Here is a 13,839-nt window from a genome sequence, read left to right as displayed (position 1 = left end):
CGTGGCATGACACGTGGACTGGTCAAATGGTCAAAACATGATGATTAGTTAAGAGGCACGGGCGATATCAGATACGAGGAGAAGAAAGTTAAATAGGCACGAGATGCTATTCAAATGATACGAGTCTCGTATCTATTTAACTTATTTAAAGCCAGGAGGTTAGAAGGAATTGAAGATATGAATCTGATGGCATAAAGGAGCCTAAATTCAGTATTAAATGTCAAATACGTTAGCGAATCAGTATTGAATAGGTATGATTGTGTAACGTTTCATTTAATGTCATTTAATGCTCATAATTGCCTCTTTAAGGCTAAGGCATTATACCTTTTCCTAGAAAAATCAACTATAAAAGGAGGAGGTCTCAGCATTTGTAAGGACATGAAAAATCATTGAGATTACATTGAAATACACACTTATTTACTGCTTTATTATCCTCAAAAATTTCTTATTCTTTTCGTCTCCTGATTATCAGTCACCCGATTTTTTCTCTTAATTTCTAGTTTTAACCGAAATTCTATTTTTTGGTTAAACAACTATATTGCTCATGCACCTCATTTGTACAGTAATCTTAAACATATTAATCCTTTTCAATACTCATTTTCAACAATATAAAGGTAGTAACGAAAGATAACATGCATAAAAATGCAAAAAAGTAATAAGAACAATTGATTCCGACTAAGAGCAAAATAATAATTATATCACAAAACTCCAAAATGCTTGAGATTAATGAAATTTAATAGATTAATACATCCATTACATTCTGGATCGGAGGAGCAGAGATCTTGCAAGGCCGGGCACGACGTCAAGAAGGCTAAAAATCTTGCAACCAGGCTCAAGCAAGTCTAATTAATAGGGTTTTAAAATTAAAATTTTAATCTCCTGTGTAAGAATAAATATAATTCCTCTTCTTTTGTTCAAGTTCGTAAGCAGCTATTTGGTTGTTGTAGACCCGAAGCCCTTCCTCCAGCATTAACACATAAAGCTTCAGCTGAATGATCTTTAAAATTAAGATTCACGTCTTGTAGCGTTATCTCATTGCATGGATTTGTTTTGCTGCAATCGAATTTTACTGCAACTTCTGTGGCCGATGTCCCATGTATGTCGTGATACTTTATATCGCTGACCTTAATACCAGAGCCCTGAAAATGTTTCACAAGAAATGAAATGAAAAGAAATTAATATTTTAAGTTATATGTACTGATGGGATTAATATTTTAATTTTAACATGTAATAGCACATTAGTTACTATTTTTATAAGATTATCAACTAGTACTTATCAAGAAATTTACGTGTAATTACCTAATAAGCTAAGTGACCTGATTGTATAAATATTTTTTACACCGTCCGAGTATAAAGCTTAAACTCTTTTATATAACATCAATTAATGAGGTAAAATACTACTCTCTCCATTTCAATTTATGTGAACATGTTTGACTGGGCACGGAGTTAAAGAAAAAATGAAGACTTTTGGAAATTGTGGTCTTAAACAAGTTAAAAAGGGGCCCAAAATATTTGCGTGGTTATAATTGCTTCTAGGGTAGAATTGTAAGTTTAAGCTAAAATGTTTCCAAATTTAGAAAAGGATCATTCTTTTTGGAACGGGCCAAAAAGGAAATAGGTTCACATAAACCGTAACCTATGCATTAACTCTGTAAGAAAATTTACACAATTAGATCACTTATAAGATAATTCCAAATAAATATTTACGACAGACATTAATTAATAACCTGATAAAAACAATATCTAACCTGCTTTTGCGGATTCAAACTACAATGGTAAGACAAAATAGTTCTGTTTTATTTTAAAAACTAAGTTACCTGATCAGGACAATTTCCATGGTCTGGGCAGTAATTTTGATCTATGATGATGGGATTTTCAACATTATTCATCACGGCGTGTTGAAAAAGAACATTCCTTACGAAGCCATTGCTAGGCCTAGCCCATGTTTTGACCCTCACTCCATTCTGGGTTCCAGTAAACGTTGCCGTTTTAACTGTCACGTTTTGAACTCCTGGCTCTTGCATATCCCAACCTAAGCTCCCAATGCTGCACCAATCCAAAATTATTAGAATATTTAGTAGCCGCAATTTATTATAATAAGTCGATCAATTTATGTACTATGTAAGTGCACAATATACTATAATTATCAAATATAAATATGTTTGGTATGACAAAAGCCATATTACAAAAAGTAGTTTTGGAAAAATATTTTACTATAAAAGGTTTCGGATGCATGTGTGGTTGGAGAGCGAGAAATATTTTCCCAGAAAAACTTCTATAGACAGATAATAATATTAGCAAACTAAATGGTGTTTTGATGAAACTAGTGAGTATTAGAAATAGATAATAACCTCTAATTATTGGTTGTGAATGAAGTTAAGAGTTGATATAATTGTGAGGAAAAATGATTTTCTTCCAAAAATAAGAAAAGTAATTTTACACGAAAAGGGGAAAAAGTTGTCCGTGGTAATCAAAAACTATTTACAAGAAAATAATTCCCGTCATATATACGTACCAAAACACACCCAGAATATATTTAATTTCTAGCTAGCTAGTGATGTTATACTAAAAATAATTTTTTTAGACCTTATTCCGTGGCCGGGGCCGCAGGCGATGTTTTCGTCCACAAGTTGGAGTTGCCAGGACCAATAGAGATACAATCATCGCCAGTTCCAATATGAGAATTCATGATGGTGACATCAGTCGATGACTGTATATGAATTCCATCAGTGTTGGGGCTATTTCCGGGAGCTGAAATCTTCACTCCTTGTAACTTGGCGTTATGGCACCCATCGAACAAAATGTGGAACATTTGACTGTCTTGTGAAGTTAATCCACTTATTGCAACGTTGTTTGAGTTGTAGAAAGCTAAAGTCTGCACAAAATATTTTTGTATATATGTTAATCAAGAAAAAGAAATATGAAGTATAAAAATGATATCTATGATTGATTTTGCAGATTCAGTATAATTCCTTGCCTTTTATTAAAGGAGTTACTGCGAAAACAATGATTTTGTTATCTAGAAAAAGATTTATTCGAGAATAGTTTAGACTCTAACTTAAGCCACACAAAACTAATTTTAAGTGCTAAACACATTTTCTATTCTACCAAAGATTCATCCCAGCACTTTCCATTATAACAAAGATTCCGGTGCAGGTTTACTACTGGATAACGGGAAGAGCGACAAGAGAAAAAGCAATACTTTTCCCGTAAAATGCATGTTTTGTTTAATTACTCAGAGACAAATTCAAAATCTAGAGTTAGCGCTGGTTCAACATGAGTGATTTTTTTATAAATAAATATTTTAATTTTTTCTTATATATGTATACGTAATTCTAATTGAAAATATTATTCATTTGAACACAGAATCTGCTTTAAATATGCCACTGCTTGTTTCATACAAGCAGAACTTTTTTTTTTCTTGTTTTTTTTTTTTGTGTGTGTGTATATTTTGCTGTACTGGAAAAGGAAAGGTAGACATACCGTAATTCCTTTAGGACAACCTTTGCCGGAGTTTTTGCATGCCCAAAGACGGGCACCTTGTCCATTTAGGGTTCCACCAACGATAGAAACTCCATTGACTCGTTCGAATTTAATCCAGTTTCCAGATTTCCCAATAACATTATAGTCAGAGGGAGCTATAAGTGTGCCATCAATACGTATAGTAATGGAATTACTCTTGCATGTTTGACCGTAGAAATATGCATTACCAAGCAAGTAACTTCCCTTTGGCACGAAAATGGTGGCAGGGCTAGTAGAACTACATGCTGCAGTCCATGCACTAAGAAAAGCCTTCGACGAATCGGATTTTCCATCGGATTTTGCTCCATAATTCAGGACACTATACATGGAATCTGCTGCTATTGACAAGTTGAAGAAGAAGAGGATGAGAATTACGACGCTCATTTTTCCCATCATGTTGAAATTGAGACAAATAGTGAGAGGCTTGAGTAAGGTATGTGGTGAGGAAATGTAGAGTTTGGAAATGATATTTATAGGGGGGAAAAGAAGAGTTAATTAAGCCGAAACTGCGTCAATATTACTGTTTTTCCATTTGGACTTTTTTTTTTCTTTAACAACTAGCAAACAAAAGCTATTAACTTTGGTAGCGTATCTTTTTCCTACTTTCTTCTAATCTTTCCCTTTTTCATAATTGAAAATATTTTGTCAATGGTAGTAAGGTACTTTTTTTGTTACAAAATCTTTTCTTCTTTCTTTTATTGGAATAAAATTATCTTTATTTAGTTATTGGAGAATGAGGAACGTTTAGACGTAGCATTAGAATGTATACAATCAGCCAATCACATGGGAAAGATTTTGCAATTGCTAGCTGACTCCATATTTTAAGGGGAAATGCGACAGAAAAAGGTTCTCAAATGCATGGCCATTAATTTTGGGATCCGTATCCTAATTACCCTTGTATAAGCATTTAAAAGATAATCTAGAAAAAATAAAAGAAGCTATCGAAAATTAAATTACCGAGAGATTGAAAATAAATCGAAAACTACTTCGTGAACGACGTAAGCCTTTAAGAGATTAGAGATCAAATCGAATTAAACACAGAAAATTATTAATAGTGCCGCCCCAGCTAAAGGGGCAAAGCTTGGCTTGACATATTCGAATCCACACTGCATATGGCCTATTAAAGGGGAAATTGCTCCTTATTAAGCTTGGCTTTATTTTTTGGGCTCGAATTTCGGATTTTTTTTTTCTTTCTCGAAATATATGGTTAAATGTTAAGGGATTCTATCCGATCCACCACGACCTTGATCGATAGTTACATGTATTTTCACTTTTAACTGCTAATATTACTTCTTGTGGATAACATCCACTGGACCCAATGTTACGAAAGGAAAAGAGAATTAAAAACATTACATAAGTAAAATAATAAGTTAGGTTTTCTTGAGGTTTTAAGAGGGTCCAAATATTTCCTGTATCCCCCATTTGTATTTGGTCAACAGCCAATCAGATGACAACACTTGATATGTCCAAGCAAACATGCTCCTTGTCGAACCTTTTTCTGATGCATTTGCTTGAGGCTTTCTTGATTTATAAGTTGTGAGTTTCTGTTATTTGTTCAAATGGATGGAATTTTTCAATTCGAAAAGATTGTTTCCCTCATCTTTTAATTTACTTTTAGAGCTGGACAATCAATTTACTCTAGGGAAGCCAACATCATAGCACACTAACAACTTGTTCCTATAATATTCTAGCCTACATAAGAACCTATATAAACAACTTTTATAAAAAACTTTGAAGTACTTAGAAGTACGTAACACGTTATATCCATGTGAATTAAGCCAAGACTCAAACACAACTTTTTATGTAGGAACTAGAATATTTTATACAAATGTTTGAAAATTTGGCTTCACTGCACTACAGGGAAGAATGGATGTATATGTCTGTTCTCTTACTGTTGCAGAATCTTTTTCTTTTTTTTTTTAAAAAAAAAAAACCCAAGCATTGTGCCTAATTTAAGCCTTCCATTACGCAGGGAATGATGACAATATCACGAGGAAATTAAAAGCTTATACTATTGAAAGTTTGATTTGGTTACTAAAAAGATTCCTAACCGTTTGAACAAAATTAACTTGACTCTCTACCTCGATAGACTGTTACTTTACGTCATTCGGACCTTACTAATCAATCAACGAACTTCTGTTTAATTTCTATATGATTTATGGATCATTCAAGTGGTAGCAGAGTTGATAAATTAGTGCTTGTAAGTACTTTTGAAGGAAAAAAGAAGCGGACTTTTTGAAGTTAATCAAGAGAGTATATCTTAGTTTCCATCCCCCTTCCCTCCCCCAGCCCTTAAAAACAAAATTAATAAGAAAAAAATGGTAGTTGCTAAGTGTTACCATATCTTTATATATTTTTTGGACAAAATTATTCAATAATATCTATGATCGGTCGTTTATGTATTTGAGCCCCATTTTCTTATTTGATGCTTTCCGTATGCTTAATTATTGTTTGTGACTTGCATGGATGGTTGGTTGATATGGGGAGGTTTGGAAGTGAATCGGAACACTTAGTTCCCTTGTTGGAAGCTTAAGTTGTAAGATTTGACCAAGGTTTGACTTTTGTGTAAATGACCTCGAATTGGAATTTTGATAGCTCCGATAGGTCCAGATGGTGATTAACTTGGGCGTATGCCCAGAATTGGTTTCCGAGGTATCTAGATAAATTTGAGGCTAATTGCCGATAGTTGATAATTCGAAGGTTTGGAAATTGATAAGTTTGACTTATAATTGACTTGGTGGGTATCGAGGTTCGTTTGGTATTTCAAACCTTGGGATAGATTAGTATGGTGATTTATGACTTGTGTGCAAAATTAGGACTAATTCTGAGTAGTTTAGATGTGGTTTGGCATAAGTCTGAAAACTAAAAGTTTGGATAGTTCATTAAGTTTGAATTGATGTGTGATTTGTAGTTTTGATGTTACTTTGTGTAATTTGAGACCTCAAGTAAGTCCGTGTCATGTTTTGAGACTTGTTATGCTGGGTCGGGGTCTCGAGGGGCCCGAGTGGGTTTTGGACCACCTAGAAGAAGATTTGAGTTGGCTGGTAGTTAGGGGTTTTGGTGTTTCGCACCTGCGGAACTTTCGCATAGGTGCCAGGTCGCAGAAGCGGCCCATGTTGCGCATTTGAGATGCCGCAGAAGCGAGGAAGGCAGTAGAAAAGCGAGGTTGGCCTGGGCTTGGGGAGATCGCAGATGCGTAAGTATGAGCGTAGAAGCGTGCATAGATGTGCGCATGAGCGGAGTCCGGAGAAGCATTGTTTTGTTGCAGAAGCGACCAGATTGTCCGCAATAGCAGAGTTTACTGGTAGGATATTATAGTCGACGGTCAGCTTCATTTTATCATATTTTGAGGTTAGAAGCTCGGATTATAGCAATTTTTGAGGCAATATCACCCACGTGGATTAAATAAAGTTTCTAACTCGGATTTGATTATTATTCATGATTCTATCTTCAATTTTGGCATTTGATTGGTGAATCTAAGAAAAGAAATTGGGGTTTTGTAAGAATTTTGGTAAGTGAATAAATAAAATTTGAATCCCGGTTCGGAGTCGGATTTGGATGAAGCTTGTATAGTTGGACTCGTATTCTAATAGGTAGTCAAGATTTGAGTTTTTTTGGGTTCCGGGAAGCGGGCATGGATTGACTTTTTGTTGACTTTGTGCAATTGATTAAAGATTGAGCCTTTGTTCTTCATAACTATTTCCTTTAGCATTATTTAAAATAATGATGTATTATTTTACTAGATTTGACTCGTTCGAAGGCCGATTTGAGAGGCAAGGAATTCTTGGAGTATCTATTCTCGCTCGTTCGGGGTAAGTAGCCTTCCCTATAGGCTTGGTTTGAGGATTTTTTTCTCGATAGCTAGGATATTTGTTATACGCTGGGGGTGGCGATGGTGATAATGGCATATGCATGCACCATTGTTATTCATGATCCAAGTAGACTTTAGGCTATTATATGCCTTATTTTGCTATCATGCTTCTTTGATACCGTATTTCCTCCACTTATATGAATTGTAAGAGATTATCCATGCGAGAAATCATGTCTAGATTATATGCTTATATGTTTAAGATATGATAGGGCTATTCAGTACCAGAAAAAGGCCTATGGCAATGGTTTGAAAAATGTTGCAATAAATAGTATTACCGTTGCAATAGACCTTTTGAAACGGGTTTTAAGGCGTTCCATCAGATCCCGTGCCAATAGATTTATTGCAACGGTTGTTAAATCGTTACCATAGGCCAGTTTGTCGCAACGGTTTCTAGGGAGTTGTCATAGGCTTACTATTGCAACGGTTATTTAATCATATAGGACAGTTTCAGACCGTTGTGATACCACTTTATCAATGATTGTTAATACTATTGGAACAGTTTGTAATGCTATTGCAACAGTCGTTAGGAGCTATTGCAACAATTTTTTAGGCCATTGCAACAATTTGCTATTTTGAGCTATTTTCCTTAACTGTAGTTATATTTTCAGTCATGATATGATATCTACGTGTTATAATCTCTGTCTCTGTGTACCTTTTATATGTTATCTCACATGTTGTTAGCGGGGAAGGACAATTATTCAGCGCACTAAATCTGGTGAATGAGGTTCCATATTCATGAAAAGTCAGGTTTGAAATGATCCATGTTAGTCCTTGTGTGTGTTACGGGTTTGAGCTCATTGTAGCATGTTAGTACATTCCGTGTGGTATTCTGATTACTGGTACTGTGAGATATTGGTATATTGAGACTCGATGAGATTGATAACTGATTTTGGGTCATAGCGTCATGTTGATATTGGTATTAAGGTGATGTTTGCATCAAAGCCCATATTGGGCTGAGGGATATTGATCGTTGACTTTGATCCGATCATCACCTGAGCTAGGATCCGCCCCTCCGGAGTCAAATAATAACCTGTGAGTATAGGCACATGAGATGTGCTTAGTGAGGGACTTATGTTAGGAACCCATACAGTGCTGAGTGTATGTGTGTGTGATGATCCAAGGGCATTGTGCAAAGCACCGTGAGAGTGGTGAAAGTATGATTGAGGGGTACTTGTGCCAAGCACTCTAAATATGCTGAGATTTTATATACTCGATGTTTAAACTGTCATATTGTTGACTTGGCATGTATACTTATCATGTAGGCATAGAGATACATTTTCCTCATGCTAATTGGTATGTGATATCTCTATTTAACCTTTTATGCTTGAAATCGCAGTTTACTTTGATAAATCTTTGTTTAGGTGATTTTCGTGGAAAGTTGATGTCTTGACTGATATACTTGAAAATCATGTTTATTTCTCCTCTTATTGTGATAGAGTTGAACCTGATATTATTTGAGCTGCTTTTCCTTTTTCCATTATTATACTAGTATTGTTGTTGTCGGCTATTAATAGTGAGTACTGGACCTTGCCAAGCTCGTCAATGCTTTCAGGCCGAGTTTAGGCTTGCTACTTATTGAGTACATCAGGTCGGTTATACTCATACTATATTTTACACTTCATGTGCAATTCTTGGTGTTACTGATCATGGTGGTTGCAAGTTAGCCGCATCCGTATTTGTTGGATATTTCGAGGTAGCCCTGTTATTCTATTTGCATGTCCTTGAAGTCCCCTATTTTATAGCATGTTATTACTGTTCAGTCTTCCAGATAGTATTATATTTTGTTCGTACTTTGTATTTGATATTCGAGCTCATGTACTCGGTGACACTGGAGTTAAGGGCGATTTCAGTTGTATCATCATTTGACTTCAGTTATTTATGTTATTCGGCTATCTGAGACTGTTGTTGAAGTTTATTTATGCATATTTATTCTTGTCTTTCCTAGCAAGCAGTGTTAGGCGCCATCATAGATCTGATGGGATTTGGATTGTGACAAGTTGGTATCAAAGCACTAGGTTGCATGGGTCTCATGAGTCATGAGCAAGTTCAATAGAGTCTTGAGGAACGGTATAGAGACGTTTGTACTTATCTTCGAGAGGCTACATGGTTGTTAGGATAACTTCTCTTTCTTGCATTCTTTATCGTACGAGTTTGTTATTCCTAAGTTTGAACTTTGCTCTTCTGTTCTCTCACAGATGCTGAGGACACGATCTTCTGGTACTGCCGATCAAGCGCTAATACCTTAGGTCATGGCCGCGGGAGGCCAGGACAGAGGTAGACGCAGGGGTAGAGCACACATCACAGTTAGGGGCCCTATTGGGGAAGCCAATGTGGAACCACCAGTCGCTCCCATTGAGAAGTGGATTCCAGACCATGTTGAGCCGGTGGGACCTGCTTGGCTCACCCATTATTTATTTGTTATTCCAGTTGTTCAGGATGCTCTGGTCTATGTGGTGGGTCTATTCTAGAGTGGCTTAGGCCAGAGCATTTCCTACTACACCAGCTACTTCCCATGCAGGGGGCGGAGCACAAACTCCAGGTACGTATACCCAAGGGCAGATGGCCCATGGTTATAAAACCACTGGAGTTTTACCAGTTGGGGGAGTTCAGCCTACTATTGGCCCATAGCCTGAGGGTAGGTCTGCGATATTAGATGATGAGCTGAAGAGGCTGGATAAGTTCACAAAGTCGCATCTTCCTCACTTCAGCGGTACACCTTCAAAGGATCCCCCAGGAATTGTTGGATCGTTGTCATGAGATTCTGTGCAATTTGGGACTAGTTGAGTCCAATGGAGTTAACTTCACCGGCTTCCAGATGCAACGTCTAGCCAAGAGATGGTTGCAGGTTTATGATCTAGGAAGACCAACAGGATCGCCTCCTCTTACTTGGGCTCAACTCTCCAAGTTTGTTTTGGAGAAGTTTGTGCCATGCATCAGGAGAGAGGAGCTGAGGAGCCAGTTTGAGCACCTTCAGCAGGGTCAATATCAGTTACCGAGTATGAGATGAGGTTTATTGAGCAATCCCGTCATGCTACTATTTTGGTTCCCTCTGAGGAGGAGAGAGTGAGGAGATTCATTGATGTACTTTACTATAATATTCACCTTGTTGTGGCAAAGAGGGAGAGACCTGGACTTCGTTTCACCGAGTTGTGGAGATAGCACATCGTGTTAAGCGCATCCATAGTGAGACTAGAGATATGAAGCAGGGTAGCGACAATATGTCCCAACATTCAAGTAGCTTCAGTGGTGCCTCATCTAGAGGCCAAGATCGATTTGGGAGAGGCCATTCTAGCGGGCCAACATATCATACACCATCACCCAGTCGAGGAGCTTTTGTGCAGCCTTCATTTAGTGCACTTCTAGCGTAGAGTTGTCATCTTGCTTCATCTATTCAGGGTTCATTGTTACCAGGTTCTTATGGGGTCCGAATCAATCCCCGCATTTCCCCTATTTTTGTAGAGGTTTAGGGAAGCAGGGAGGTCAGACTATGATTCTTGCTTCGATTACTACACCACCCTCTCAGCCAGCTCGGGGTAGAGGTCATCCAGGACGTGGTCGTCCTAGAGGTGGAGCTTAGTGTAATAGAGGTCAGGCTAGATGCTATGAATTCCCAAGAAGCACTAAGGTTATCACTTCTGTTATTACAGGTATATTCTGTGTGTATACGGTTATGATTTCTTTTACAAGAAAAATATACACGACATGATTGCACATCTACACTACCTTTTACGTAATTGAACATTCAAAAAAAAAAAAAATTCTTGTTATAAAAGCATGTGCCAAACCACATATATATAGAAGATTATTGGCTTATAAAAGTTATAATAGTCAAAATGCATCACATGCTATGAATTCGCAGGATCAGAAAGAAACCATCCTAAAACAAGGAACCCCCAAAACAAGTTACGTGCATTAATGAACATATTCACTGTCCCTTCCTCATGTCCCCTCTTTATACGTTCTGAAAGAAAAACTAGTAAAACTAGTGTGTATAAGATCGAAATTGTCAACCTTGAATTGTGGCTATGATCCATAAAAGAATACTTCATAATATCAACATTTTATCCTTTTTCTTTTAGAATGGAGAAGATGTTGACAAACGGGCCAACAGTGTTCAAGAATGTGATGGGTCCTGTGGTCTACATTTTCTACCTTATAAACTGTATCAAATAGAATTATTTAGCATCTTAGAATTTTCTAAGTCACTTAACCTTGCCCTGGGTACGGCACTTTAGGCAGGTAGCGGCGGATTCAAGATTTTAAGGTCGTGGGTGTTCACCATTTTTAACGTAAAGTTGCTACCAATCACATAGTATAAGTATATAACTATTCGAACGCAACATAAATAAAAATGAAAAATAAAACTTCTAGTCACAAATCAAGTTGGAATCGAACTCGTGCCTCTGGATTCAAACACACCTTTAATTAAACCCCAACACCACGACACCCACTAATCTTTTTTGTTCGTGGGTGCTTGCTAGAATCCTATATCAATGGATGCTAAAGCACCTAAAATTAATACATAGATCCATCACTGTAGGCAAGAGTACAATTAATGAATGTATACTATTAGATAAATTGATAATATTATTCTTAATCTGTTTAAAAGGCAATATCAATAGTTTATCTTCTTGTTTCTGGTCAGTGGAGGAAGAACTTTGTATTTAATCCTTCCACCCTTGACGAAAGGTCTTAGTTCGAGTTATGAAAATCATAAACTTTGTGTAACAAATGCTAAGCTCACTAAGCTCAACAATGGAGAAAAGTTCTGGAAAGAACAGAGTATTGGAAGGGAAAGAGAAGAAAATAGCGTGAAAGAGAGAGAAGCAGAGAAAAGAGGAAAAGAGGAATATTCATTTAGCATAATCTCCCCACTCTGTTACAGCTCGTACAAATACAGCTACGAATGCAAATACTACTACACGTGTCCTAGACTATAGAGAACATACAGAAACTTAGATGGACCTAATTGAAATAGAATAAATATCCACTTAAACCATAAACTGGACAAAAGTGTAAAACTTCTAATCTCTAATTAACAACTCAATAACTAACATTTCTAACATCATCTTCACTCATTACATGCCATCCTCCTTTGAGAACCTTGTCCTCAAGGTTCAAATTGGGGAAACTGGGATTTGATGAAGTTGTAGTCTTCCCATGTTGCTTCCTCAGGCAACAGATTTGCCCATTGCACAAGAACCTGAGTGGCAACTACATTTCCTTTCTTCACCATACGCCTGTCCAGAATTGCAATTGGTTCCACTAGAGGCTGTCCATCAAACATATAGGAGGCTCAATGGAAGGAATCTGACCATGCCCCACCCTTTTCTTCAACTGAGAAATGTGAAAAACTAAGTGTATCTTGGATGAAGGGGGTAATTGTAACTCATAAGCTACTGGACTGATCTTCTTAATGATTTGATAAGGACCATAAAATTTGGCTGCTAGCTTCAGACTCTTCCTTACATCAATTGAGGTTTGCCTATAAGGTTGTAATTTGATGAACACCCAATCTCCAACCATAAACTCCCTTTCTGTTCTGTTCTTGTCTGCATAAAACTTCATTATGCTTTGAGCTCTTTCTAGGTTCTCTTTCAATAACCTTGCCATCAATTGTCTTTCTTTAATTATTTGACCTACAACAGCTACTTTGGATTGTGAAATCAATTCAAAAGACAACTGAGGAGGATCATATCCATATACAACTTTGAAAGGGGTCATTTGAGTAGCAGAGTGGTAATTAGAATTATACCAAAACTCAGCTAAAGGTATCCATTTGCTCCATTCCACTGGTTTATGGCTGGTCATACACCTCAAATAATTTTCCAAGCACCTGTTTACTCTCTCAGTCTGCCCATCTGCTTGTGGGTGATAGGCTGAGCTATAAACTAACTTAGTTTGCAACAAATTGAAGAGCTCCTTCCAGAAGATACTGAGAAAGACCTTGTCTCTATCAGAAACTATGCTACTAGGTAAGCCATGCAACTTATAGATCTGGTCCAGAAATAATAAAGCTACCTATACTGCAGTAAAAGGATGAGTTAAAGTTAAGAAATGGGCATATTTGCTATACCTATCAACCACAACCATAATTGTATCTTTCCCTCTTGACTTGGGCAAACCTTCAATGAATTCCATCGATATGTGTTCCCAAGGTCGCGAGGGTATAGGTAGAGGTTGCAATAGACCCGGATATGCCACCTGTTCATTCTTACACCTTTGACATATTTCACAGTTCTTGACCACCTTTTTAACATCTTCCAGTATTGAGGGCCAATAGAACACAGATTTAACTCTATGGAGGGTAGCAGTGATGCCTGAGTGACCTCCCAAATTGGAAGAATGCACATGTTGTACCAATTGCTGTCTCAAATTTCCTTGCTTACCGATCCAGACCTTCCCTTTGAATCTAAGGATGCCTTGCTGCAGTGTTACTTCAGTTG

The 13,839-nt window shown here is 37.0% G+C and overlaps 1 pseudogene; it reads right to left on the bottom strand.

The window, feature by feature from the left end:
• Window positions 1-676: 676 nt before the first annotated feature.
• LOC109208748 lies at window positions 677-3,983 on the bottom strand (annotated as a pseudogene).
• Window positions 3,984-13,839: the final 9,856 nt, after the last annotated feature.

Source organism: Nicotiana attenuata, unplaced genomic scaffold (genome assembly GCF_001879085.1).
Source record: "Nicotiana attenuata strain UT unplaced genomic scaffold, NIATTr2, whole genome shotgun sequence".
In the NCBI taxonomy this organism is placed as follows: domain Eukaryota; kingdom Viridiplantae; phylum Streptophyta; class Magnoliopsida; order Solanales; family Solanaceae; genus Nicotiana; species Nicotiana attenuata.
This window is presented reverse-complemented; position numbering and strand designations above follow the sequence as displayed.